This window comes from Neovison vison, chromosome 11 (assembly GCF_020171115.1).
Source record: "Neovison vison isolate M4711 chromosome 11, ASM_NN_V1, whole genome shotgun sequence".
NCBI lineage: Eukaryota > Metazoa > Chordata > Mammalia > Carnivora > Mustelidae > Neogale > Neogale vison.
In genome coordinates this window covers 34,130,206-34,156,368 of record NC_058101.1, presented here as the reverse complement: position 1 = coordinate 34,156,368, position 26,163 = coordinate 34,130,206, and the positions used below count along the sequence as shown (strand labels likewise).

Here is a 26,163-nt window from a genome sequence, read left to right as displayed (position 1 = left end):
CTCCCACTCGTGCACTTTCTCTCTCTCTCTCAAACAAATAAAAAAAAATTTTTAAAGCCTCCAACAATAGTTATTTTTCATTCATATATTCATTCTTTGATAAACGTTTATTGAACATCCAGGATCTGTAAGCACTGGGAGCATAAAGATGAAGACGTAAAAGTGTCATTCCTCAAGGGGCTTACAGACTAGAAGAGAAGCCCGAGAAGTAAGTGGGACAGCAAGGGTCCGATGGAAGAGGGATGTGAGCTGCTCCCCTTGGAGGCTAGAAAGTCACCCTGCTCTGGGTAACCAGGTACCCAGTGGTCTTCCAAGTGTGCTCCCCAGACCCACAGCATCAGCATCCCACAGGACACTGTTAGACGTGCAAACTTTGATCGCGCCACACAGTCCTGCGAATCAGAAATTCTGGGGGTGAGGCCAGCAATGCACATGTTGTAGCAAGCCCTCAGGTCATTCAGACACACACTGAGGAGCATGACAACGAAGCTACTTCCTGAAGGAGGAAAAAAGTCAAGCAAGTGACGAATACACAGACAGTAAGGATGGCTGCAGGCAATGCGACAGGAGGATAAAGCCTGAAGGCCAGAGAAAGCCAGGCGTGTTGTCAGAACAGCATGGCTGAGCTCAAAGCACGACATGGAGAGCAACATAGATCATGAAGGTACCGGGGCGAAGCCAAGAGGCGGGCGCTTCATCTCGAGGGCAGCGAGGAGCCCCTGGAGGCTGGGATGGGCATGCCCAGACCTGCAGAGGATTCCAGAAGATCACCTCCGAGGCAGTGCAGAGAATAAACAGAGAGGCCACAGAGAAGATAACCTGATGAGAGGTGATAGTGGGGGGAAGGCAGGGAGGCTGGCTAGCAGCAACAGCGGGGCTCCAAGAGGGAGCTTACCTACCCCCTGCACAGATGGAGGTGCCAGGCACGCTGTGGGACACACCGAGCATCCCTTCTCCCTGGACGCCTTGCCTGACACTGCCCCACACACACCCCCAGCCAAGGCAGATGCTGATCAGGGAGGGCTGAGTACTTCCCGCCTCCCTGCCTGGTAGCACACGGCACCTTTTATCTCAGCGGCCAGTGCTTCCCTACAGACAGACAGACAGCTTCAGGCAGGCAGAAACCAGGGCTATCCTGGTCAGTTTCCGCCCTAGTCCGTTTCCACAGGCCGCAGCTGGAACGGCGCCCAGTGCTTCGGAAGCCAGACTGAATGAATGGAGCCGGCCAGGCCAGGAGGCCACTGAGAGGCCACCACTCTCATTCAGGGACGAGATGACCGTGTCATGGGGAAGGAACCAGAGAGCTTAGGACAGACTGAATGTCTTCATTTTTCTCTAGTCTGTTGATACCATTCAAAACACAGAAGGAAAATCTTCACGAGTCAATTCTGTTGGGAAAATGTTGGGGCGCCTGGGTGGCTCAGTGGGTTAAAGCCTCTGCCTTCGGCTCGGGTCATGATCCCAGGGTCCTGGGATGGAGCCCCGCATTGGGCTCTCTGCTCAGCAGGGAGCCCACTTCCCTTCCTCTCTCTCTGCCTGCCTCTTTGCCTACTTGTGATCTCTGTCTGTCAAATAAATAAATAAAATCTTTAAAAAAAGAAAATGTGACAGTAAATGTGATCTGCTGAGTGGAGGCCACCAGCCCACCTTCCCAGGGAAAGCTGGCCAGGAGCATGGTTTGAGCACTTTTGCAAGCAAAAAGGAAGACCCAGTTCTAGGCCACAAAGACAGTGCCACCTAACTAAGATAACAAGTTTGCTCTCCTTTTTGTTGTCAGAACAGCCCTAGAACCTTGAAGGAGAGGAGAGGACCAGGACGTTTTAAATCCCACTGACACAAGCCTGCCTCTCTGCTTTGGTTTTTAGAAATGATTTCAAGTAGGCAGATGTTGTGACCCAATTACAGGGTATTTTGGAAGGAGTAGGCACCTAACTTGGGGCTGGAGCTGGTGGGCGTAGAGGGAAGAGTCAGTTACTAAGCAGGCAGTACCACCTGCCTCTCAATCTTGCAAGGAATTTTATAGAGAAGGGAGCTGTGACAATCAGGAAGGAAGGCAGCTCTCCCCTGACCTGCTTCCTGTTTTCTCACCATTCCCAAAATAGACAGAGCTAAGGAAAATCATAAATATATTTCTCAGCCCTCCAGGGAAAGGTTCATTAAGGGCATGAATTTGGGTCCCTGGGAAAAAGGGATGAAAGACAAAGCTATCGAAGGCCCTAGAATCAAGAGAAGGAAACAGTGCAAAATAAAACCCATAGATGAAAAGGAACTAGAGAAACAAAAACAGTAGCCAATGCTTACACCAAAGCCTCCTGAGAGCCACAGCCACAAACTCAAGTCCCCTGGATTCTCTGAACTCATGCTCTCTGGAGTCAAAAGTTAAAGTTTTTGCTTAAAATAAAAAATAGTAACAGTTAAGATCTAACTTTATGCCACGTATTACTCATTATTATGTTCAGAAATTAATACATGAAATCCTCTTAACAACCACTTCATATATAGTATCTCTACTTATGGATAAGGAAACTAAAGCACTGTCATTTCTGTTCCCCACCTGGAATTCTGTACTTCTGCTGTCCCCAGTCATATGGCTATTAAATTGCAGAGCAATACTGGAACCCTGAGAGTCTGGCTCTTAACCACCAAATCCTACTCCTTCCCCACAGGACTGTCTTGTGCCTACATTTACTGTAGGATATTTACAAGCATCCTTGGCCTCTACCCACTAGATGCCAGCGGGACTCCTTCCACAGTCATGAAATCAGAAATGTCTCCAAAATTGACAAAAGTCCCTGGGCAGAACAACTGCCCCCCCCTTCCTCTTCGAAAACCACAGCTAGAGAGATCTGAAAGGCCAAATCTCTAGGTCCCCTTTGGAAGGAGTGGCAAATCCCCAGGGCTGGATAGAAAAAATGGGCTATAGCAGCTCTATGGAGGGAAGGAAAAATGGAAAAGGAGTCAGCCAAAGGGTATACTGTAGTGGGGTTGTACAGGAGTCCTTTGCCACATCTCCTGTTCTGTGAGGCCTCTCAACTCCCACGGAGCGAGAACAGCCTTCCTTCTCTCCACTCGCTCAGACCTCACACGCATCTACCGCCATACCTTATCATCAGTGCTCTGGTACATTCCTCTCTGCCTGAACTTTGCAAAGTATGTGCTCAACAAACATTTGCTAGACAAGGGCAGGAACAAATGAAGCTAAGGTTTCTTGTTGTCACCAAAACGTCTATCTGTCTTCACTCACGATCTGAAAAATGCGTAAATAAATAAAGCTTGGGTATTGGAGAGAAGAAGAGATTCTGGTGAGATATTAGAAGAATCTGAGGTTGAACCATTGCTTCTCAAATTATCTGTACCCCTGGGGCACCTGAGTGGCTCAGTCAGTTAAGAATCTACCTTTGGCTCAGGTCATGATCCCAGGGTTCTGGGATCAAGCCCCATGGTGGGCTCCCTGCTCAGTGGGAAGCCTGCTTCTCCCTCTGCCTTCCCCCACATTGTGCTCATGCTGTCATTCTCCCTTTTTCTCAAATAAATGAATAAATAAATAAATAAGTGTCTATACTCCTGTGAGTCCAGACCAATCTTCAGTTAGGTTCAGAAATTTCATATTAGTTCACTTAGGAAAAAACCAACTCAAGAAATCGAACTCACGCTAAAAAAATGCTATTTTATTCCTTCCCACTGACAAACAGTACTGCCTTGAGTAAATCAGCAGAGCCACTGACTCTCTGGCCTAGGACAGAAGTCCACTTGGGAAATCAAATGCAGATCAGAAGGAAAGAAGAGAACCAGCCCCCAGGAGCCAGCCGGATGCTCCCAAGGAGACGCACCATCAGCCGGAGTGCTGAGGCTCGCCCTCCAGACCCATCACTCTGGCAGTCAGAAGCCTCCAGTCAGCCACAGGCAAGCTGAGAAGCCTGGGAACCCTCACTTCACCTTTTTCCAGTCATCGGAAGCCTCTGTCATCCTTGCATTGCCTCATGGTTGGCACATGACAACAAATCAGATCCTGGGGTATTTTATTTACAACAGGAACATTCTAGACTGCAATCTGTCCAGAGAGGTTACACAGCAACGCCTAGTTTCAGACATATTTAGAAATGATATTTGGACTTTCTGCTACTCGATGTGTGTTCGCATGCAAAGAAATGCACACTGGAGCCATAATATGAAGGAAGTAATTCAATCACTAAGTATGTGGATTTCGTTAACGTCCATTTTGAAATGGATGAAGGGTGAAATTTTCACCTTTTCCCCAAATAGTGAATTTAGGAAAGTTCCTCACTCATAAGAGAGGAGATAGGGAGGAAGTGAAATGTTTCTTGTTTACGAGGCATACAGTTGACCCTTAATTACTAAGTGTTATTTCTGTCTCCTATCGGTCCCTCAGCAACCCATGGGCACCTCCATACTGAGTACAGTTACCAAGGAAGCATCACAGTTTACTGTAAAGGCTTTAGTGAAAGGGACCTCAGTTTCCTTGTCTCTAAAATGGGAACCGCATCAGAGCGTTCTGTAACAATTAAATAGGGCAATAGCAATAAAAAAGCTCTTAGCACAAAGTAAGAGCCCCATAATTACGTTAATAATATATTATCATCATGATCCCCAATATCCAGATATCATTAAGCATAGATTTTTAAAATATTACCTGAAAATATATTATTCTCTAAACCTACTATTTATAACACAGAAATACTTTGGGTTTGCAATTGCATGATCAAATTATTCTCAAGCTTCCTCCAGCGATTTATCAAGGCTTCCTCTGGAAGACATGATACTGCAAGGGTCCAAACCAAGCTGTGGTTCTATGGCCTTGACTCCATCAGTATCTCCTAGAATCACCAACCCCAAATTGCTAAAGCGTGCTGACTTGGCAGAAAGAGGCCTGCATGCAAAGAAACCAACACCAAGATCTGTCAATTTGCAGCCTTGCCTGCTGAAATTCACATTTCAATCAGTTGTCCTTTCTGCTCTCTCCGACCCTCATCTTTCATTTTGGCACTTGCACTGACATTCTTGGGCTATAATTCAAAAATATCGGCCGGTTCCCAGAGTGCTTTCAGAATTAGCTTCTCCTAAGCTCCTCAGACCCTGAGTCTATACCAGTGACCCTACATTCCTGGAAGGCCCAGAGGCCCCATCAGCCCACCCGTAATCTCCGGTTTGGCCTGGTCTCCACCACTCACTCTATCCCAAGGGCACGGCTCTCAACATCTCAGGCCTGGCTTCCCAGACTTATCAATTTCATGGACCATTAACCTGCCAAATAAAAATATTCCCACCAATTCATAAAAGAAATCTTACCCCAGATCGGAAGAGTATAGTCTCAGAGGAAAAAGGATACATCTACTTTGGACACACTTACAAAATATTCACTACATCACCATCATTATTATTTTGATAAGAACAGCAAGCACACCACCAACGGACAATGGCCCATGGGCCTAATATTGTGCTTTGCACTTTTAAATTGTGTAGAAACTAAAATCTGATGTATAGGGCAGCAATTTGGGAAAGGTTCCATCCTATAGCACTGGGATGCCAACCAAGACTTCCTTCTTCAAAAATAGCATTAATTAAAGATACGTAAATTTTTTAAAAAAGAAAAAAAAAAAATAGCATTTCCCTTCACTCTCCAGAGCTGTCTACAAGTCCTCTCCAACCTCATCCTCCAAAGTGCGCACTTCTAGCTCAGCTACAGAACTGCATTCTTTTTAGTCCACTTTAAAAGAAAAACACAAACAAAACTACTTGTCCTCCCACTCTCCGCATTCCTAAAGCATACTTTCCAGTAGAGTTACACTTTAAAAACCGCAGCTATCACCTAGCAGACAAAATTCTGCAAGATTTCCACAGGGGCCAGAGGAAAGAATGGGTCCCCTTATCTATAACCACTGTGAAATCATTAAGAAATGAAGACACACCTTAATCCATAGTCCCGCACCCCTTATCTTTCCCACGGTCTCTTCCCATCTTTGTCCGTATAAGTCTGTACATTTTACGTACCAATAAATTATACACGGAGACTCTCCTCCTGACAACAAAAGTCATGCCTGTCCTGGCATCTATTCAACACTGAGAAGACCAGGTTAAGACTCAACCGTTATGGAAATAAGGTTATGCAGAAAGGAAGTGTTTCCAGCGAGTCTACACTCTAAGGCCTCTAATACTTTTAAACTTCTACAGGCTTCTTACTTATTGCCAACTTGGGGTTGACTGTCGTCTACCGTCTGTGTCCTGCTTCTCTTTCGCTCTCCCTTCATGTTGGGAGTTACTGCCCCCCCCGCCCCCCGCAGCAGACGCCCAGCAACCCTGCAGCCTGGTTAATATCAGCAGCGCTAGATTCACTGCCTGTTTATTACCAATTATTAAAATGTGGGTAACGACTCGCGTCTGCTCACCTGCCTCACTTAAAGGTTCATGACGCTGAGTTTTGTGAGCATCGTGAAAGCAAAGTGCACTCCAAACCCCAAGTGGATGGGTTTCCTTTGCTCTCTGCCCCATCATCGTCACTTGCCAAAGTGGGGAGGGGGGGAGTTCACAATCTGTTGGAAGATGAGTGGGTGTGTTCCACCAGCCACCACTCCGGCTACTGCGGGAGCTCACCCTGGACACCTGCACAGCACAGGAGGATGCTAACATGATACGATGAGGAGAATTTTATTCCAGAGACCAAGGGCTTCATTTTTAATCAAGGGCTGAGGAGAGAGGACAGGGACATGGAAAAGACTTGCCAAAATTTCACAGCAATGGGCCCGGCACCCAAGACACCTTCCTCTGCAGCTCCTGTGGTGACTTCTCTCTCAACTTATCTGCCTGCCCAAGCGCAGACACTCCCCTCAGAAGATGCTATATGACAGTTCCGAATATCCACTGTGCTTCATTCAGATCTAATCCTCACCTTGTCTCCTACATAGACAACCATTCTTTAACAGAAACTAAAAGGGAGTACAGATTTGGCCAAAACAAAACAAAACAAAAACAAAAAATGAAACCAAGACATTCCTCAAATCGGGACATGCCACACTCAGTGAAACACAAAATCAGCTTCCTCTACTGCTCTGAATGAAGGTTTCCCCTCCCCCCCGCCCCGCTCCAATGGCTGCATCACAGACCCCTGGAATAAGACAAGAGAAGCCCATTCTACTGCAACTCTCTCATTATACAGATGGAAAAACTGAGGCCCAGAAAAGTACACTGACTTTCCCAAGATTATACAGGTTAAAGTAGCAGGAGAACCTGGCCCAGAAGGCAAGTCTTGGGAGTTACTGGTTGATGGTCTTTCCACCAAATCCCACCAGACTATTTATAATGGAGAATCTGTCACTCTGACTCTGAAAAACCATTTCAACTGAGAGAAAGGCCATCAGCCTACAGAATATGCATTAATAACACATTCAACATAAAATGGGTAATCTGGGCTTATCTTCCTCACACTTAAGCGTACTTTGTTGGTAGCACAACACTGTTGAAAATAAATGAGCACGAAAACAGTTTTTAAATCCAAACAGAAGATTCTTTAAAACATTCAAATTATTTTGAAAACATGCTGTTCCAATCAAATCTAATTCCAAATAACAAATCAAAAATGTTTCACAAGAGAATGCTTAGTTAGTAACAATGAAGCCCTCTGAAAATATTCTCTTATCAGATAAGATATTCAAGTTATATTGCTACGCAATCAAAGGACTGTCCACCACCCCAGAGGGGTTTTCTGGGGAAGCTGACATTCATGTGAAAGAAGCTGACGCATAATATATGTAAGAAGCTTAATATCGGATTGACACAGAGACCAAACATTGAACAAACACTAGTTTCCTTAACCTGGGGAAGGAAAATAAGTATCGCCCACGTAACTAGTAATACCTTCTTACAATACTTTCCTAAAAGTCCTACAGTCATGAACAACATTATGACATCAGAGTATTGTCCATTTTAAAAGTTTAACTGGGGTGCCCGGGTGGTTCAGTCAGTTAAGCGCCAACTCTTGAGCTCAGCTCAGATCGTGATCTCAAAGGTCGTGAGTTCAAGCCCCACATTGGGTGTGAAGCCTACTTAAAATTAAAAAAAAAATTTTAAGGTGTAACTAAGAAGGAGATAGAGAAACGACATTCCATTTTTCTTTTTTTTTTAAAGATTTTATTTATTTACATGACAGACAGAGATCACAAGTAGGCAGAGAGGCAGGCAGGGAGAGGAAGGGAAGCAGGTTCCCTGCTGAGCAGAGAGCCCGATGTGGGGCTCGATCCCAGGACGCTGGGAGGCAGAGGCTTTAACCCACTGAGCCACCCAGGCAACCCTTCCATTTTTCTTAAAAGACAAATTAGATATCCTGGAATCAGAGTAATCAGCATAACCCTGTACTAATATTATGGCAAGCCTTTCAGTATTAATTTCTGTTGTAACAGGAAAAAAAAAAAAAAGAATTCAATGTTTGTTGTTTTCCTTGTGGCAGGAAAAGAAAACAGTCATGAAAAAGCTGAAACGTGACATAAAAAGAGTAACAGTTTTAAAATATGTTATCATTGCACACGTGGATTCTTGCAATACTTAGTACTCTTATTTTTTAAAGATTTTATTTGTTTATTTGATAGAGAGAGATTGCAAGTAGGCAGAGAGAGAGAGGAGGAAGCAGGCTCCCTGCTAAGCAGAGAGCCCAACTCGGGGCTCGATCCCAGGACCCTGGGATCACGACCTGAGCCAAAGGCAGAGGCTTTAACCAACTGAGCCACCCAGGTGCCCCTTAGTAATCTTTTCTTAAATAATTTTGTAGTCTCTTATTCATATTACTCCAGTTAAATGTAAAGCACCAGTCTTTTACACTTCAGTTCATTGAGTTTTCCACTACTGCTTTATACAAGTTTCAGAAAGTGCTGAATAGTGCGCTGCCTCCTTGGGAGTGAATTATCTAGTTAGAAGTATTCTTTGGAAAAGAGAATAAAAGTTCAAGAAACTCCTTCCCTAAAAAAGGTCTGGAGTCCTTTTTCAAAGGCTCTGAGCAAATATCTAGGAACATCCCTAGATTAGGAAGATCCCAAGTCATTTGGGAGGTGGGGGGGGCCACACAGTGATGATGACAAAAGGACAGCAACATAAGTCTTGAATCTGCTTCTCCCCTGGAGTTCTGACTACTAGCCCATTGTACTCTACTGCCACCTGTGTTCTCCCAGCATCTCCCCCAACCACGAGGTTCCTCGGCCATTTCATCAATGCCAACCCCTCAAATCAGTGCATTCCTGATTCTGCAAGTTAGGATAAACAACTGATTAACAATCACTGTTTTCAAGCTACAGACAGAAAACACAACTAAGCTGCCACTTAAGTTCATAAAGAAATCCCCCTTCAAAGATTATGTTCCTGAAAGGCCAGCTATCCTAAATGATCAGATATCCTTCATTATCAGATATCCTTAATTATCCTGGCCATTTGAGGGCAAGATTTGAAATACAAGTCCATGACTAGGAAGAAAGAAAAAAATAAATTAAGAGACCCAAAGACCGAACAGATCAGGATGCCACTGTGTGCTGGTTTAAATCACTTAAATATTACAACAAATGACAAACCAATGCCAACCTCGCAAAGTTTCCGCATTTCTTGGAACTGAAACAGCACCGCTGGCATCATTTAACGATAATCCTTCAGGTATTTCACCTAAGTCATCAGGCGCGATGGAAAGCCCGTGACTGAGGACTTCTTAAAAAGCCCAGCCTCGCCGGAGCTGCCGACACTGTGTCTTACTCTCTTCTCAATCTGGGTTCTCCCAACCACTCCATCCATCCAAAAACGTTTGTGACAGTCGTGTCTCTCAGGTGCGCAGAACTTGACTACAAAACCGCTACAACTCTCAATCTGATTTCTCCCATTTATTTGCGTTTAGTTCAAGTCCCACACTCCCTCCGCCCTTCGCCCCCTGCCCCCTCGGTTCTAGATAGCTTCAGCGCGTTCTAGACCACCTCGCATTGTTTCTTGGGGACTCCGCATCCCTGCCTCCCACCAGCACTGTTTTCACCGCACAAATGTCATTTCCATCGTCACCCCCTCCATTCCGCCCGGCGGGTAGCCCAGGAGCCTTCAGGACCAAGGGCCGGCTTCCCCCATTCGGTCCCCCTCGCACAGCCATTTTCTAGTTAAAACGCTCTCTGCCTCCGAGGGGGAAATGAACTTTTCCCCCTTTGATCTCCCGGTTGCTAGCGTCTGAACCCCCAAGAAGCCAGCGCCGTCTCCAACTCCCCGGCAGGAGCGCGCTGCCGCCCCGGGAGGGAGAGCCCAACCGCACAGCCGAGGCCGGTGCCAGGGAAGGGGGTGTGCGCTCTTCCCCGCCGGCGCCCGCCCTCACTTTTCCCCTCCGCAGCCCCCGCCCGGGCGCACCCCCTCCAACCCCGTCTCCCCCGCCCCAGGCCCTGCCAAACCCGGGCTGCCGAGGGAAAGAGAGCGCCGGGAAGCAAGAGGGATGGAAGTCAAGGAGTGAGCCCGCAGTCGCCGTGCCACCCGGCCGGCCCTGCGACGCGAGCGCAGGGCGCACGGGACTCGGGAACGGGCGCCCGCTGCAGATGCGGTGGCAGCTGCTGCAGCTGTGGCTGCGGCGGGGCGGGCGGCCGGGGCCGCGCAGCCCCAGGGGCCGGCAGGAGAGGAGCAGCCGCCGGGGCTGCGCGCAGCCACTCGTCGCACGCCGCTGCCGCTGCCCGGGTCTCTCGCCGGCACTCCCGGGCCGCCCCGGGGTCCAGGGCAAAAGCAAGGAAAAAAGCGAGGCTCACCGGCGGTGCGCGCCGCGCTCGCCCTGGCACCGGCGCCCGGCGGCTCTGCTCCGTCTCGCCTTCCCCGGAGCGCCCGGATCAGCTGCGGGTGCAGCGCACGAGCTTCCTACTTGAGACCAGGACGGGCTCCGGCGACTGAGCATGCCCAGTGCCGCTCCGCGAGTCCCGCGCAGGCAGCGGCGCCGGCGAGATTCCACTTCTCCAGGCTTTGGCGGCGGCTGCGCGAGGAGAGGCTGGAGGGGCCCGGCCAGGCGGGGGCCGAACGCGAGAAAGGCGGGGCCGGGGGCGGGGGCCGAGGAGGAGGGGGCGGGACGCGCTCCGACTGCGACCCCTGCAGGCAGAGGCTGCGAGCCCTGTGGGACCTACCGGAAGATGGCAGGGAGGCTGCGGGGGGCCTGGGTGTCGAGATGCAGCCCGGTATCCCCTCCATGTGGCCTGGCGTCTGTCTGCACCAAAAGGCAGTTGGGTAACCTCATCCCTGGCTAGTCTTTTCTCCCACATGTCTGCAGTCCTTTATAATGGGAAAATGTACCCAGATGAGAACTGCCCACACCCACCCAGCTGCAACTTGTAGGCGAGAACTCCTTCTGCCTCCTTATCGGGAACCCCAGGCATATGCCCCCTTCCGCCCCCCCCCCCCACACCATTCCTTGATGTGAAAGTCACAGCGAGATGACCTCAAGGGAGAAACATACCTGCGGGCGGGGAAAAGCACAATTTCCTTTTCACTGGGAATATTACCTATAACTGGAATTGTACGCAGACAAGCAGAGTTCTGCTAAGAATGGACACTCAGTAAGCGGTAATCAGTGCTCTGCCCTGGACACTGTAAACGACACCCCCAAAGCGCGCTTAGCGTTGTTCTTCTCCAGTGCAGTGGTTGTCAAAGGTCAGGATCACCCCGAGGCTTTATAGGAATAAAATGCTGGGTCCCACCCCCAGAGTCTCTGCAAGAGTAATGGGCGTGCAGAGGGGCCCAAGGCTCCGTATACCCGACAAGTTCCCAGGTAATTCTCGTGCCGCCGCTCCGAGGACCACACTTTGAGAACCATTATTATACATTCATATACACACAGCCTTACGTATGATCTGTGTCAAGGGGATTGTGCTAAAAGTAAATTAATAGTAACTGAAGTTGCGGCTTCTCGCTCATTCTCCTCCCCAAACTTCCGGAAAGCACTGCTTCCTCAAATAACAGACTCACACCTAACTGGTCTTTATTCTTCATGTGAGCATTCTGTGTGGTTGCGGTGGGCAGTACTATATTGCTTCAAATACCATGTATTTATTGAGGATCCTTAAGGTTCACAGTAAGCCTAGGAATACCGGTAAATAAAAAATCCCAGACCCTTGCCTTCATGGAGCTTGCAGTCCAACAAGCTGGACAGACACCCACCAAATAATCACTCACAAATGTCATATAAAACGTGGAAGTGTTAGGAGGGAGATCTACTACACGTGGAGAAAAGAGTCTATAATGGGACCCTGATGCTGACTCACAGTAGGGTTGCAAGGAATGAGCGGTGGAGGGAAGCTACCTTGCGGAAGGCCGGTTTCCGACGTTTGCACCCCTAAAACCTCTCCCACGAACAATTTTCCTCGGACCCACCTGAAGGCCAACAGCCACGTTGCTCCTTACTGTAACAGAAAAGCAATATTGCGACTGAGAAATCCCTGTAAATCCATGAAAGTGCTCACCCTTAGGGCTGAGTCCCCACACCTCAAGACCCGCCTATTGAGTCTGAAACCCTGGACAGACGCAGGCCATACTTTTAACCCAATCTGGGAAAATGCAGACTCTGAACTGGAAAGCCTTCTAGTTCTGGTCTATGTCCTTCAGGTTCAGAGAAGCGAAGAAATTAGCCAACCCAAGACCACCCGGCCCTTCAGTAGCGGGACCAGTCTCCACCCTTCCTGTAGGTTCTCTTTCTGTGGCACTCCATTCCCACGGACCCCGCAGCTCCCCGCGGCCCTCCAGGAGTCCCACCCTGCTGTCCCCTCTCCCGGGGGGTCCAAGGGCGACCCACGGCGCCCGCCCCTCCCGGTTCGGTCTCCTCCAGACCGGGAGGAAAACCCGCGGTGGAGTCCTCGGCGGCGGGGCGGGGCGATGCGCGCAGGCGCAGTGGCCGCCAGGTTGGGCCGAGGAGGCGCCCAGCTCCACACCTGATGCAATCAGCCTTCCGGAAACGGGCCCGGCCACCGCGCTCACCCAGGAAACGCTTCTGCGCCCTCCTCTGGCCACCGGGCCCCCCGCCCGGGTTCGAGCCACCTCGCCGCCCGACTTTGCCCCCGCACAGAGGGCGAAGTTCGGCGTCCCCCGGAGGACCCGCAGGAGTCGCCAAGTCACCGCCTGCGAAAGCAAAATTTCTGGCTGCCCTAATAGTGACGTGGAAACGGCCACCGAAGGTTCCGTGGAAATTCCCTTAATTATGTATTTGCAGAGGAGACCGGCGGAGGCGGGGAAGGCTTTTAACCTGCTTTGCTGCGATCCTTCCCTTCGTCCGCCACACATCGTCCTTCCTCCCTTGGAGGAGCGTTTCTATAACAGCGTTAAGGCAGAATGGACGGGACTCCCTGCTACCCTCTCGGTCTTGCTGAATATGGAACAGCGCGTTGTCTCTGCTACATAAAGCCTTCCGCCGCATACTCATTTTATAAATAAGTAATTGGTTCCTCTGTACCTCATCATTTTAGTTTACAAAGAAAATCACTTCTCCTTTCACCGCCTCATGCAATTTTGATATCTATTGTGAGTGGGTTTTGTCCTTCATGCTGACTCACCCATGAAGTGTTTTCTAAGGAAATGAAATATTCTAAGAACATTTCAAGAGCATGTTTATAAAAGAATGGAAGTAAAAAATTACCTAAGCCCTTTAGGGCTAAAACGGAAAAGAAAAGACAAATTCAAGGAATTTTATTTGTAAGGATACTTAGGAGATCATTCTAGAATGAAGCCTGGATCAACGCGGGTTTTACAGATGTTTACCTAAATGTTTAGATGTGGTCTAAAGAGGTCAATGACTTTTCCTTCCTTAAGCAAAACTGCACTTGAAAACAGATTTCTTAACACCCTAACCTAATGAAAAAATATATTTGTATTTTGCACAAACACTATACAGAGTGCAAGACTATATTACAATGCTGTTTTTTCAATCTAAAGATTACAAAGTACAAAATTGGCCACAAAAGGGATCCTATTACTTGTCCGTAGCCCTGAAGTCCTTAGTCTTTAAATAGTCCTTGATCTCTCTGACACTATACAACTTAGCCAGACATTGTTGGGATAACCAGAGACTAGGCTTTAAATATTTCCAATATGGTATGAAATTCTTCCATGCTTCAAGACATCAAGGAATCTTTTGAATTAAAATTAAGAGTCTCTAGTATTTTTGCTTGACAGTGGTATATGAACTGTTTGAGGTTAAACCAAGGGAATTTTAATGATCACAACAAAATATCAGGGCTATGATTTGCCACTGTCGTGATTCAAAATACTTTTTAAAAAATGGAAAATGAAGGTGAAACATAAAAGTTACTGCAAAACTCCTGCCTACAATAAAACTTTTCAAAACCCTAACTACCTTTTTATCTTGATTAATGTATATTTCTTTTCAGAATGTTCTGACATTGAGATATGAAAGAATACCTTTACTTATGCATAGAGTCAAGTAAATGTCAAAATACAGAGGAGCAAAGTACAAACTCATCACAAGAAGGTACTAGTTACAGAATAACAAAACTTCACCCAGTGCTTAGCTTGTGCTGGATCCTGGCCATCAGTATTAAACTTAATCTTCACAACCATCCCATGAGTAATGTACTATTTGCTATCTTTACATTACAGGTAGTGAAACTAAAGTTTGAAAATGTAAAATAACTAATGTAAATACAGAGAAAGTGATTGTGATTTTTGTTTTATATAAGAAAGGAAGTAGAGTACTATACTTACTCTCCTCCCAAAGATAACACTTGGTGAAATTAGTGTTTTCCACACATTCGTAATTGGTGAATCATAGTCCCCAAACTTAGGACCAATCTTACCCACAGATATGAAGCAGATGATTGAATATCTAGTGACTTTTCGGGGGTACCAGCAAGGCCTGCCCTCTGATGGGCTTTCCATCTCCAGTTGGTTCCTCTAACCCTAAATTATCCAATTCAGTAGTTGCTCACTAGTCACTTATAGTTACTTAGTTTTAAATTAACTAATTAACATTATAATTAAATTTTCAGTTCCTTGGTCATATTAGCCACATTTCAAATGTTCTATAGCTAAGCTAATGGCTACTATATTGGATGGTGCAAGTATAAAACATTTCCAACTCTGCAGAAAATTTTATTGGACAGTGTTGCTCTAGTCCATCCTAATACTATGAGGCTTTAATCTTTCTCCATTCTGTATTAGCCCTCCTCTGAAAGGGCCATGTTTCTAGCTTTACCTTTCCCATGAGTTTCAGTGCTGTTAGTCCAAATTAATATTACTGTCAGTATAGAATACCATCATTGAAAGATACAGGCTTTAGAGCAAGACTTTATTTCCCATCCCAGCTCTTTGATTTACCATCTGTGTAACCTTGGACAAATTATTTTACCTCAGTTAACCTTGATCTTCTTATCTGTAAAATGGGCACTTTAATCTTTTCCTCATGGGTTTAATTGAATGAAGATAACACACGTACAGTTTCTGGTGGGCCTCACACAGATTCCTTCCTTCCACTCCAGTTTCAGTAAATGACATCACCGATTACTCAGATTTTCAGACTAGAAATCTCAGTCATCTTCATTTCTTCCTTCCTCCTCAACAGCCCGCTTTTAATTAGTCATCAAGCCTGTTGCTCCCCTCTCAGGGATGCTTCTCAAATCTGGGTGCTCCTCTCTGCCCCCACTCCCACTGTCCTCATTGGCGTCTCATGAGCTATTTCAGTATCCTGCCAACTGCCCTTGGTGGCACCCATCACTTCCAATCCAAGCCCTTCCTCCATGCTGCTGCCAGAGTGATCTTTCCAAAAAGAGACGCTGATGATTTCACTTCCCTACTTAAAAACCAGTGGTGGCTTCTGGTTGCTTAAAGATAAAAATTTAACTATTAAACCTAAGGACTCATGAGACCAACCCCCCATTCCATTTCAAACCTACATTTGGCTCCTCTACTACCAACCTCCCTTTTAAGCCACCCCTCCCTCAGCTCATTACTCTCCCTATATCACCCCTTCCCACCCCCACCCAGCACCCTCTGCACCACCAACCAGTGCCCTAAGAGGCATTTCTACAACACATAATGGCCTTTCCTGTCTCTGTCCTTGCACACACCCTTCTCAAGCTGAAATGACCTTTTTACATCTCCTTTACCAGCCAAACTCCACTTATTCTTCAAGGTCCAGCTCAGCGATGATCAATTCTATAAAAAACTTAGTCACCTTTTCTGAGGGAAAAGTGGTGACCAGCTCATCTGTGATGTCATAGGTTTAAGAGTATAGATGCTATATTCAGGCTACCCTGGTTTAAAACCCGCCTACACCACAGTCCCACTGGTAGTTTTGAGAAAGTGACTTACCCTCTCCTAATCTCAATTTCCTTGTCTGAAAATGTTGATAATCACATTATGTACAATTTAGGGTTGTTGAAAGTATATAAGATAATGCACACAAAATTCAAAACAACATGCCCAGCTCATAGGTAAGCATTCAATATACATTATCTTTAAATTATTACTATTATTACTACCCATTTTATTATTTTGCCTCTATGTGGACCTCCTTTTTTACATTTTACTTTTTTATTTGTTTTAAAAGATTTTTATTTATCTACTCTTTTTTTTTTTGTTTGAGACAGAGTAAAAGCAAGAGAGATCGTGGAGGGAAAGGGAAAAGCAGACTCACTGCTGAGCCCGAAGCCCTATGTGGGGCTGAGTCCCAGATCCTTGAGATCATGACCTGAGCCAAAGGCAGACACTTAACCAACTGAGCCACCCCAGGACCCCTTTTTTTACATTTTAAATACATCTTTTACTTTCAAAAAAATTTTTTATTTCACATTTACATCGATTTTACATTATATAAAAAGTTTTATCACAGAAATACTTGGTATTTATTACAGAAATACTTAGTGTTTAGGAAACACTAGTAACAAGCCAAAAAGATTAAATCTTCTATTATTTGAGACCCATTTTAGTTGCAAATAGAAGGAATTCTAGTTAACTTCCCCAGGACACAAAATGAGAGAAGGCACTGTCAGGTTGCCCACTGCATCAACGCAAAGATGGAGAACTGTTTTCGCAAAAGGTCAGGCTCTATGGAGGACTGGCAGCAGACAATACAGAGCAGACTATGGTGCAGCCTGGTAAGATGGTACCATCTCACTGGCCTCTTACTATGGCCACTGTTCCTAAACTTTGGCAACTTAGCAACGCTTTCTCCCTATTCACGCTGACAACCTATACCTTAGCAGCCAGAAGGCAGAGAGAGGAAAACTTTGCCTTCCCACAACCCAAACTCATACAGTAGAGGATTCACTAAAAATAGAAAAAGCGTCTCCCTGCCCTCACTCCCCTACCTCATGGAGATAAAGTATGGGTCAACTTATCACTCATTTGCAAGCATCATGTACCTCTGTGCTTTCAAGCCTTTGCTTATGCCATTCCCTTTGCCTGGAATATACTTTGCTTCACACACTGATCCACTCACTCCTGCTTCCTTCACCTTGTCCACTTTTTAATATCGTGCTCATTCTACAAAGGCCAAGCTTTTTCCCTAATCGAGCACAAAGGTTAATGCTCACTCCTTGGTTCCAGACAACATCGTATGGTTTTGCATCACATCATATGTACAGTTAGATGTTTGTCAGTCTTTGTGGTTATACCATGAGCTCCTATATCTGGTTTTATCCCATAGAAGACACTCGATAAAAACCTGTTTAATGAATGAAAGAGAAAAGGGAAATTAGCTTTTATTAAGACACTGTGCCAAGCACTTTACAATATTAAACTCTATTTATTCTCAATTTAGAACTCTTTTTTTTTCCTCCAATAGGCTGTCACCATTTTATAACAGAGGAAACTGAGGCATTGGAGGAGCTAAGTTAATTTCCCAAGATCACACAGCTATTAAAGTACAGAGGCAGAATATGAGCAGAGAGGAGAAAGCTAATTAAATTAATCTGTAAAATTTTCCTAAGTATTGAAAATATATTTATTAAATTTTATAAGCTCTTATTCCACTGTTCTTTTTTTTTTAAGATTTTTACTTATTTATTTGACAGACAGAGATCACAAGTAGGCAAAGAGGCAGGCAGAGAGAGAGGGGGAAGCAAGCTCCCCGCTGAGCAGAGAGCCTGATGTCAGGGCTCAATCCCAGGATCCTGGGATCATGCCCTGAGACAAAGACAGAGGCTTTAACCCACTTAGCCACCCAGGTGCCCCTTATTCCACTGTTCTTGAAAGATGATGATAGATGGGCTCTATACAGGAAATCATAGAAATTTAATTTATGAGCATAAAAGCACACAATAAAATTCATCACACTCTTTGTCTTTGCCCTTCCCCCAGGCGACCAAGAATTGTTATTGCAGACACTGGCATTTTATTGAACTGGTTCTGCCTACAAAGAATTTATGTTCTTATGCTTAGGGCAAACTCTTTCCCTGGCTATATGATATCCTTCATCCCTCCAGAAAATCCTTGTTTTGCTTATTTTCAGACAACAGAAATTTGAGTCCAGACTGCCAGTATGCATGGTGTCTCACAATTAATCATCTGCATAGATAAAGGCAAGAATTTAAATCTTGTAAATGGAGAAAAACCATCACCTTCATGTTCAAAGGGTACAAAATAAATAATACCATGCAACTTAGAGAAATACTCAATTTTAAATACAAATAAACATAATGAAATAGAAAGGAGAAAATCTGAAATGAAGAATACTGTAAGACAGAAGATGTTATAAAAGAATGAGAAATCATCTACAAGAGGAAAATGCTTCACTCATACCTAGAGGTAGACAGGAAATATATTGCTAATTTGCAGAAGAATTGATTCTCCTTGATCAAACAAAAAATTTATGATCTCCTTTCTCTACTTGTTCCTGCCAAGTACCTTTCACTTTTAAGCACTTCATTACAAAATCTGCAAAAAGAAAATAAGAAGGGAGGGGAAGGGGAGGTGGAGGGAAGTAAAGAGGGAGGAAAGAAAGAGAGGCAGACAGGAAAATGTAAAAAAAAAAAAAAAAAAATGACGTAAAGATCTCTTCAAGAGACTATTATCATAAGTAAATACCTGTCTTTAGATTAAATGAAGCCTAACTCCTTATAAATATCTGAGAGTACAAAAAATGAATTTGGGAGTGAAGGGGCAATCATATAGGGGGAAAAATGTAATAAAAAGTAATAGCACCAAATTAATCCCCAATATGGAGGTTAGATATTAGGGGAAAAAAGATTATTGGGAAGTTCAATTAGATAAAGGAAAGACTTCAAAGGAATGTAGCAAGCACTCCATCCCTTGAGACATTTAAAATTAACCTGGACAAAGAACTAGAATATATTTTGTAAAAAGCAATCCTTTCTGACAAGCTGGTAGATTAGTTTTAATTGATTTTTCCACCTCTAATTTCTTTAAATCTCTGAAATGCTATTCTTAGAAGACAAATGAGTTTTCTTTGAGAATGAATTTTGTCTTTATTTTAATGAAATGAGATATGATTTCTTACGGAAATAGTTTCCAAGCCAATGACTTTGCAAGTAATAACTCTAACTGCTATTTAGATTATAAAAGTTAACAAAGTTACATCATTAGTAAACATGATAAATTACAATATATTTTCTTTCATTGTGCACTAGTAATTGTCTTGAAATAAAATTCCCCCAAACTGAAGGAATACGATGCAGTTCAAAAACAGGAAAATTGGGATTCCTGGGTGACTCAGTCATTGAGCATCTGCCTTTATCTCAGGTCATGGTCCCAGGGTCCTGGGCTTCAGTCCCACATGGGGCTCCCTGCTCAGCAGGAAGCCTGCTTCTCTCTCTCCCACTCTCCCTGTTGTGTTCCCTCTCTTGCTGTGTCTTTCTCAGTCAAATAAATAAATAAAGTCTTTAAAAAAAAAAAAACAGGAAAATGGAGCAGGCATACATTCTGACAGTTTTAACCTTTTTGTTCTAGGTTCATATCCTATCTAGAAAGTTATCACTAAAAAAAAAGAAAGAAGGAAGAAAGAAAGGAAGGAAAGAAAGAAAGAGAAAAAGAAAAAGTTCCATTGAAATTATGTCAAGTTTTGTATTATTGAATCAGATAACAGTTTTGAGGAGATAAGGGACAATATCAGTATATACATTGTTTATTGTAAGAAAAGAACTAAATTAGAAGTGTACTAGAAAAAAACTTTGCCTGTTGTCTTTGAATTTTCTTAGAGATCACTTGGCTTAGGAAAAGAAGTGGAAACACTAAATGAAGCAGGAGGTATATCTGTTTCTCCATATATATATATGAGAATATATATATATATATAAGAATATATATATATTCTTTAATTTTATTTATTTATTTGTCAGAGAGAGAGAGCACAAGCAGGGGGAGCAGGAGGCAGAGGGAGAAGCAGGTTCCTTGCTGAGCAAGGAGCCCGATGTGGGGACTCAATCCCAGGACCCTGGGATTATGACCTGAGCTGAAAGCAGAAACTTAACTGACTGAGCCACCCAGGCATACCTTTCCTTAAACATATTGATTTTTTTAATATTATTTTATTTATTTATTTGACAGAGATCACAAGCTGGCGAGAGGCAGGCAGAGAGAGAGGAGGAAGCAGGCTCCCCACAGAGCAGAGAGCCAGGACCCTGGGATCATGACCTGAGCTGAAGGCAGCGGCTTAATCCACTGAGCCACCCAGGTGCCCCAACATATTGATTTTTAAAGCAGTTCTACATTCTTTGATACATTCTTTGATAAACTATGAATGAATGGCAATATGGATGGAAAAAATATTCTTCTAAAAGATTTTTATTCATTTATTTGAAAGACAAAGATTGAGAGCAGGAGCAGGAAGGAGGGGCAGAGGGAGAGAGAGAAGCAGACTCCCCTTTAAGCAGAGAGCCCTACACAGGACTTGATCCCAGGACCCCGGGATCATGACTTGAGCAGAAGGCAGATGTTTAACCAAATGAGCCACCCAGGTGTCCCGGAAAAAATATTTTTGATTAGGATTTTTTTATTCCTAGGTCATAAAGGTATTCTTCCCTATTACATTCTGATAAGTTTAAACTTTTGTGTCCTTAAATTTTTTAAGAGTTGATTTATTTTATTTGAGGGAGAGAGAGAGAACATCCGTAGGTAGGGGTGGGGGCAAAGGGAAAGAGAGAGAGATAGGCAGACTCCCCACTGAGCACAGAGCCAGACACAGAGGTTGATCTCAAGACCCTAAGAACATGACCTGAGCTGGGAACCAAGAGTCTGCCACTTAACCCACTGATCCACCCAGGCGCCTTCTTCTTCTTTTTTTTTTTTTTCCCCCAATTTATTTATTTTTTTATTGGACAGAGAGAGGGAAATCACAAGTAGGCAGAGAGGCAGGCAGAGAGAGGGGGAAGAAGGCTTCCCGCTGAGCAGAGAGCCGGATGCGGGTCTCCATCCCAGGACCCTGAGATCATGACCTGAGCTGAAGGCAGAGGCTCAACCTACTGAGCTACCCAGGTGCCCCACCCAGGCGCCTTCTTAATTCAGTTTTTTACATAACAATCTTTAATTCATTTTCTATTATGCTGTGAGATACAGATATAATTTTACAAGTAGAAAGCTGCTATTCTAATGTAAGGTATCAAACAATCCTCCTCATTCATAATGCCACTTCTGTGACATACCAAGTTCTCATTGCTCTGTTCCTAGGCTCTCTACTTCCTTTCACTGATTAATATTTTTACTGTTATGCTAATACTGCACTACTTTAATTTCTATGCCTTTGTAATATATTTTGACATCTGGCCAAGGAGCTGTTTCTTCTTTCTCCTGCTTTATCAAGACAGCCTTAACCCTTCTTTCACAATAATTTTCCTTATAATTTATAATAGATATATCATTTCTGATGAAAGATGTTTAGAATTTTGATTGGTATCACATTTAATATAAATTAAGTTAAGGAGAACTTACATTTTTATTCTACTGAATAATCTCATACATAAATGTATTATATTTTTCATTTATTTAAGACTTTAACAAATAGTCTCTACATCTACTAAACTTGAAGCCCATAAAAGCCCATATAACTTTTCAAGTTTGAGAGTGATAGTAAGAAGAAGATTTGAGTTTTTTTATTATCCTAAAATCTGCTATTACTTTAGCTGAGACAAACTCTTGGATTTAATTCTATTGTTCTCACTTTATTTTTACTGGATTTGATCTTGGAAAAAGTCAGTGAGATGATGGAAGTCAGTCAAGCACATTGCCTTTGTCCAAGTGAATGGTGAGTATATAAATCCAGTGTGGTTTGAAATATCAGCCTCAATTTTAATGAGGTTAAGATGACAGTGCCTCATTTAAATTAATCTCCTCAAGTTTTCAAGAAAATTGACAAAAAAATAAGCAAATTTCCTTCTTTTAACTGGTGCACAGACCAGTGGCATATAATAATCCTTACAGTAACCACTAAAAGAAAAATAGCTAAAAAAATACATAGAGTTAAATAGAATACTGAAAGTATTTAAATAATTGAAATGACTATGGGAAAGGGAAAAGAAAAGAACAAAATCAGGGGAAACAATCAGTAAGATAATAAAATTGTGCACCTAAATCCAATCACATTAATAATTACATTAAAACTAAGTGGTCTATACCCTCTAATTAAAAAACAGAGATTCTCAGATTGGCTTTAAAAATAGAAGATCTAATTATGTGCAATCTATAAGAAAGCTAGTTTAAATATAATTATATAGATAAAAGGGTAAAAAAGATATATAATGAAAACACTAATCAAATGTTATTTTACTAGGGCTGCCATAACAAAATACCACAGACTACATGGCTTGAACAACAGAAATTAATTTTTTCACAGTTCTGAAAACTAGAAATCCAAGATCAAATTCTCAACAGGATTGGTTTCTTCTGAGGCTTCTCTTCCTAGCTTGCAGATTATTTCCTTCTCTCTGTGTCTTCATATGGCCTTTCCTCTGTGCTCTGGAAAGTACCTCCCTCCCTGGTGTCTCTTCCTCTACTTATAAGGACACCAGATATTAGATTAGAGCCAAATCATAGGAACCCCATTTAACCTAAGTTACCTCATTAAAGGGCCTATCTCCAAATATAGTCACATTTTGGGTGCTGGGATTAGGGCTTCAACATATGAATTTTGGAGCAGGGACACAATTTTGTTCATAACATCAAAAGAAAGCTGAACTAGCTATATTATTATTAGGTGAAATAGACTTTAGAACAAGAGAAATTACGAGGATTAAAGACAGACATTACATATTGAGAAATGGGTTGATTCATCAGTAATATACAACAATCTTAACATGTATGCACCTATAACTTAGAGATCAAAAATACACAAGCAAAAACTGATGGAAGTGAAAAGAGAAATATACAAATCCACAATTACACATGGAGATTTCAACAAATCCACAATTACATGTGGAGATTTCAACAGTTCTCTCTCAGTAATCATAGAACAAAAAATCAGCATGGATATAGATCTGACTACTCTATCAACCAATTCAACCTAATTGACAGTTATAGGACATTCTGGCCGACAAGAGCAAAATACACAATCCAATCATAATAGAGTTAAACAAGAAGTTAATAAAGAATAATATCTGAGGATGCCTGGGTGGTACAGTTGTTTAAAGCAGCCGACACCTGACTTCAGATCAGGTGGTGATCTCAGGGTTGAGAGATCGGGCCCTGCATCACAGACTGTGTGCTCGGCACAGTGTCTGCTTCAGAGTCTCTCTTCCACTGACCCTCCCACTTGTGCACTCTCTCTCTCTCTCAAATAAATAAAAAAATCTTAAAAGGAAAAAAAAAAAGAAGAATATGGGAAAAATCCCCCAAAATTTGAAAATTAAACAATGCACCCTTAAATAATTTATGGGCCAAAGGGGAAATCTCAGGGAAAATTAAGAAATAGTTTGAATGAAATGAAAATGAAAATACAAAATATCAAAACTTGTGGGATGCCCCAAGAGTTTAAAGGAATATTTACAATATTTACTTAAAAAAAAAAAAAAAAAAGGAAGGGATGCCTGGGTGGCTCAGTCAGTTGAGTGTCTGCCTTCAGCTTAGATCATGACCCCAGGGTTCTGGGATCAAGTCCTACATCGGGTTCCTTGTTCGGTGGGGAGCCTGCTTCTCCCTCTGTCTGCCGCTCCCCCCTGCTTGTGCTATCCCTCTCTTCCTTACAAATAAATAAACAAAACCTGTATTTAAAAATAATAATAAAAGTTTTTAAAAAGGAAAGGACTTAAATCAATAAACTTTCATGCTTAAAAGAAAACAAAAAAGCAATTTAAATCTGAAGTAAATAGAGAAAGGAAATAAGAGTATTAATGAAATAAAAATTTTTTAAAAATAGAGAAAGTCAAAAAAGTAAATGCTGGTTCCTTGAAACAAATCAGTAAAATTGGCAAGTCTCTAGTTAGACTGGTCAAGGAAAAATAAAGTTTATAAATTAACAATATCAGATTAATAGAAAAATATTATTAGCAACTTTATGCTAAGAAATTTGATGTCCTTGGGAAAACGGACAAATTTCTTAAAAGACAAAAATTGTCAAAACACACCCAAGACGAAAAAGAAAACTTGAAAAGTCCTACATACTTTAAAGAGATTGAAAACTTCAAGCCACTGGTGAATTTTATGAATTTAAAAAAAAATTTTATAAAATTTTAAAGGAAGAAATAATAAAACTTCTACATAAACTCATTAAAATAGAAAAGGAGGAAAAACTCCCTAACTTATTTTAGGAGACCAGAATCACTTGATACCAAGCCAAATAAGCATAGACAAGAAAACAGAAGTACAGAGAATATATGTATAAAATCTTTTAACAAAATTTTAGCAAATTATCTCCAACTATATATACACAAGTTGTATTTTGTCTATGTGTGTATATGTGTGTGCATGTGTTTATTAGACATATTAAAGGAAATCAGATTAGAAAAGAAGATATAAAACTGTCTTCATTTGTAAATGACATAATGGTGTATATGGACAATCCAGTGCAATCTAAAATAAGACTGCTAGGGGGCGCCTGGGTGGCTCAGTCAGTTAAGCATCTGCCTTCTGCTCAGGTCATCATCTCAGGGTCCTGGAATAGAGCACCTCCTTAGGCTCCCTGCTGGTCGGGGAGTCTGCTTCCCCCTCTCCCTCTGCCTTTTCCCCCAGTTTGTGCACACTCTCTGTCTCTCAAATAAATTCAATCTTTAAAAAAAACAGAATAGAAGAGAAGAGGATAAAAGAAAATAAGGTTGCTAGAACCAAAGAGTAAACTTTAAAAAGCCACAAGATATAAGGCCCAAATTAAAAGACCAAACCAAAACAAACGTTAAAATTCACTGAATTTCAAGAAATGAATAATTGAAAAGTGTTTTAAGATTATGGTAGCATCAAAAAATTGTAGTTCCAGTTACTAGAAAAATTTTTAAACATTCATGACAGCATCAAAATATCAGGAATAAAAATAATGAAAGACATGTGAAAAATGTAAAATACCGAAAAATACAAAACATTGCTAAGCAAAGTTAAAGAAAACCTAATTAAATGAAGAACTATCCTGTGTTTGTGAATTGGAAGAAGCAATACTGTGAAGTAGCAATGGTCCTCATGTTGTTCTATAGATTCAATGGCATCTCAACCAAAATCCTAGCGTATTTCTGTAAGGAAATTGGCAGGCTACTTTTTTAGATTTATATAGAATGGCCAAGAACTTTGTTTATTAAAAAAAAAAGGGGGGGGGGCGCCTGGGTGGCTCAGTGGGTTAAGCCGCTGCCTTCGGCTCAGGTCATGATCTCAGGGTCCTGGGATCAAGTCCCGTGTCAGGCTCTCTGCTCAGCAGGGGGGGCCTGCTTCCCTTCCCCTCTCTCTGCCTGCCTCTCTGCCTACTGTGATCTCTCTCTGTCAAATAAATAAAATCTTTAAAAAAAAAAAAAAAAGCCTTTTCCACATTTTAGTTTTTTGTTATAGCAGCATCCTACTTCATGGTGCTGACACCTGTTTTAGCTATGTGTTACCCTGTAACAAATTACCCCTTGCAGCTGAAAAGCACATTTATTATCCCAACTTTTCTGGGAGGTCGGGGAGGGACAGGCATCTGGGAACATTGTAGCTGAGTCTCCCAGGGTCTTTCATGTGATAACAGTTGAGCTGTTAGTTGAGACCACAATCCCCTGAGGGCTGGACGGGTGGGGGGGGGCTGGGATTCCACACTTGCTC

General features: G+C 43.0%; 1 protein-coding gene across 9 annotated transcripts in view; it reads right to left on the bottom strand.

Moving 5' to 3' along the window:
- APBB2 (amyloid beta precursor protein binding family B member 2) overlaps positions 1 to 10,928 on the bottom strand; it is a 374,503-nt gene extending 363,575 nt beyond the window's left edge. For 5 of the 9 annotated variants that reach the window (XM_044224322.1, XM_044224331.1, XM_044224328.1 and 2 more), the window contains exon 1: positions 10,758 to 10,928. The gene's annotated coding sequence lies outside the window, so the exon portion shown is untranslated. The remainder of the gene's footprint in view (positions 1 to 10,757) is intronic. The other 4 variants (XM_044224330.1, XM_044224333.1, XM_044224329.1 and 1 more) reach the window with 2 other exon arrangements.
- Positions 10,929 to 26,163: the final 15,235 nt, after the last annotated feature.